Source organism: Hypomesus nipponensis, chromosome 22 (genome assembly GCF_054491055.1).
Source record: "Hypomesus nipponensis isolate SF chromosome 22, ASM5449105v1, whole genome shotgun sequence".
NCBI classification, from domain to species: domain Eukaryota; kingdom Metazoa; phylum Chordata; class Actinopteri; order Osmeriformes; family Osmeridae; genus Hypomesus; species Hypomesus nipponensis.
Genome location: NC_140382.1, coordinates 13,413,134 through 13,416,747, shown reverse-complemented (window position 1 = coordinate 13,416,747; position 3,614 = coordinate 13,413,134). Strand labels below are relative to the sequence as shown.

The following is a 3,614-nucleotide window of genomic DNA, read 5'->3' as shown; positions in this document are numbered from 1 at the left end:
TAAAGGTGTATTACAGCTTGGAGAGATGCACACACACACACACACGCATACACATTGAGACACGCACACACACACAGAAGCAGACACGCTCACACACTTATCTCCGTGCTCCCTTCCCAATCCCCTGGCTATAAGGGATTCATTATCTGCCAATGGCCTGTGGATGTAATGAGGTTATAGAGAGACTGGAAGGTGTGTGTGTGCGTGTGAGAGAGAGTGTTACCTCTGTACTTTGGGGCTTGCGAGTCCCTCTGCACTTGTGTGTGTGTGTATGTGTGTGTGTGAAAGGGGAGTGTGTGCGTGTGTGTGCCAGCAGTACGGTGTGAATAAGAGAAGAGGTGCTAAAAGAGGAATCTTTATGACAGTCGGAAGAGACCCCCCCCCACACACACACACACACACCCTCCACCTTTAACCATCCATCTTTCATATCTGACACCAACACCTTTCTCGCCCCACCAATTTGATCCTCTCGTTTTATTCCTTCATTTCATCCTCCTTTTCTCCTCTCTCAGGTTTGCTTAAGCTGACTCCAAGGTCAGTTCAATTTAACTTTTGGCCAGCGCCATGAGGTGTCCATTCTGCTAGGGTTAAACTGCCAGCCACCCCTTCTCTTCAGTCTGAGAGAAAGAGAGAGAGTGTGTGTGTGTGTGTGTGTGTGTGTCAGAGAGGAACAGACAGAAAGACAGAGAAGGGTTCACCAGGCTGATATTGGAGTCTGTCTGAAAAGTGAAGGGCACATGTGAAGTGTTTGTCTTGCCAGGGGTGCATGTGTGTGTGCATGCAGGCAGGCATGCATGCGCATGTGTGTATGTGCGTGAGAACATTCAGAAATAGAATAGCACCAACTTTATTATACAATTTACAATCATCTTTTTCACCAGGGCCTATAACATACACATACCTACACACACACACACACACACACACACACACACACACACACACACACTCCACAACTCTAAATAATGAGAGGCTTGTCACTTCCAATCAGAGTCTGTGTGAATTGGCTGGGGGTCACCGGGATGGACAGACCAAAGTGTCTCTCCCCCTCCTTTGGGGTCTCCCACCCGCCCTTGGGCCTGAGGGGGGAAACTGAGGGGAGGAGAGAGGGAAGGAGAGGAGGCGGAGGAAGGGAGGGAAGACAAGCAGTCTGCTACTGGTCAGATGACATCAGTGTCACTCTGGAGCAGTGCACCACAACTGCACCATCTCTGGAATTCAGGGTGTGTGCGTGTGTGTATGTGTGTGTGTCGGCAGAGGATCAGAACATGGAGCTGTCTTGGTTCAGTAAATACACAGTTATGAAAGATATGTGTCCAACTAAGGATGAACTGAAAGATGAATGATTGAGTGAATGAGGGAAATCATTTCAAACCTCCGCAAGTATCTTTCTTCCCTCTCTTCATTTGTTCCAATATCATAGGCCCCAGTTCAGCCAAAGTCCCCCCCTCTCCACCACCACCACCATCAACTTTATTTAATAAAACCCTCCTCTCCATTCACCACTCTTCCAGTATCCAGTATCTCCACCAACCCAAGACTTGCTTAAAACTCACCTGCTTAGCTTGTCAGGGATAGAGACTACTGAGAAGGGATGTGAGCCTGTGTCACATCAGGGCCCACTGAGAGGGAACGTGAACCTGTCTCAAATCAGGGCCCACTGAGAGGGGACGTGAACCTGTCTCAAATCAGGGCCCACTGAGAGGGGACGTGAACCTGTCTCAAATCAGGGCCCACTGAGAGGGGACGTGAACCTGTCTCAAATCAGGGCCCACTGAGAGGGGACGTGAACCTGTCTCACATCAGGGCCCACTGAGAGGGAACGTGAACCTGTCTCAAATCAGGGCCCACTGAGAGGGGACGTGAACCAGTCTCAAATCAGGGCCCACTGAGAGGGGACGTGAACCTGTCTCAAATCAGGGCCCACTGAGAGGGGACGTGAACCTGTCTCAAATCAGGGCCCACTGAGAGGGGACGTGAACCTGTCTCAAATCAGGGCCCACTGAGAGGGGATGTGAACCTGTCTCAAATCAGGGCCCACTGAGAGGGGACGTGAACCTGTCTCAAATCAGGGCCCACTGAGAGGGGATGTGAACCTGTCTCACCTCTCAGCTGGGTATCTTGCTGTGGCACAGTTGGGAGTGGAGCTATTTAGCCTCACGCAAACCTGATAGGGATTACTTGCTGTACACACACACACCTCAGATATACAAGCACACACACTTATCTACTGTGCGATTCACATACACACCTCATGTTCACTGTCTCACACACACACAAGCACACACATTGTAAGTACGTAGACGCACACACAGACACACACTTTGCTCTTTCTCAGCATCCCAGGGGCAGTGTGATAGGCTTTAATGGAAATTGAGGATAGCATTTCCTCCAAATAAAACAGAAATAAGCATATTCCCCAGACGGCTAGGATGGGGTGAGAGTGAGATCTATTAGGTGTGATTACTGGTGTGTGTGTGTGTGTGTGTGTGTGTGTGTGTGGGTGTGTGTGTGTGTGTGTGTGTGGGTGTGTGTTTCTAGGTCTATAAATACACCAGAGTCAGGGTGAATGAAGGAGGTCTCCATGGTGATTTGTTTGCATGGATTAAATGTCAGTTTTGGAAATATGTTATTACACCAGAACCCCTAGGAATATCAGAGAGAAAAAGAGAGAGACAGAGACAGAGAGAGAGAAAGAGAGAGAGAGAGAGAGAAAGAGAGAATGAAAGAATGAAAGACGAGAGAAAAAAATTGAAAGTAAAGGGCAATAGAAACAGTCACAAACTGCTGACTTTTCGACAGCCAATGTCATACCCTGTTATTTCGGCCCGGTAGGTGCGTTGTGTGTGTGTGTGTGCGTGTGTGTGTATCATGCAGGCCCCGGCAAGGGTTGCGTGTGTAAGTATGTGTGTGAGTGTTGAACGTGTGCATCAGAGGGACTGGGAATGTCAGAGGCCCAGGCGAGGTACAGGCCAGCGCACGTGACATGACATGACCTCATGTCAGAATCAAGCAGCCAGCTGTGACGCAACTCCACTGGGCTGCAACCAGAGCCAGAGTTATTGCTGGTAGTTCACAGCCCTCCAACAGGTGGCTCCGTGGCGCAATGGATAGCGCATTGGACTTCTAGTCAAGCACTTGAGGGGTGATTCAAAGGTTGTGGGTTCGAGTCCCACCGGAGTCGCAGTTTTGTTGTGGTCTTCAAATGTAAAAAAAACGAACTTGGAACTTGGTCATGACAAAATACTCTACGCACGTCTAAGTAACAAAACAGTGGAACTATATCGGTCTAAGCTAGTTCATGCAGGTCGTCACTCCGAGACCTATGCACTGCCAGTACCACTATCACATTATGCAGGTTTGGCACTTTACAGCCAGGGTGTTCTATTGAAGTCCTGGAACTCACCCATCATTGGTCAGTGGGCCTCGGGATTTTCTTCCTGTTACCTCCACCACCTCGCCCTTGACTCTGTGTAGCCTCTACCTAAGGGGATTGTGTATCGTAGCTGTCTGCCAGGATGCGGATACAGTGTCTGAGGTGGCTTCGGCAGATAGCCGATGCCAGCAGAACCATATACCCCAAGACCATGTGTTTGATTTATCAAAGTGTT

General features: G+C 49.3%; 1 non-coding gene across 1 annotated transcript; it reads left to right on the top strand.

Moving 5' to 3' along the window:
• Nucleotides 1–3,095: 3,095 nt before the first annotated feature.
• On the top strand, nt 3,096–3,187 carry trnar-ucu (transfer RNA arginine (anticodon UCU)). The gene is given in 2 exon segments: nt 3,096–3,132; nt 3,152–3,187. It is a non-coding gene; the product is annotated as a tRNA-Arg (tRNA).
• The last annotated feature ends 427 nt before the right edge of the window (nt 3,188–3,614 follow it).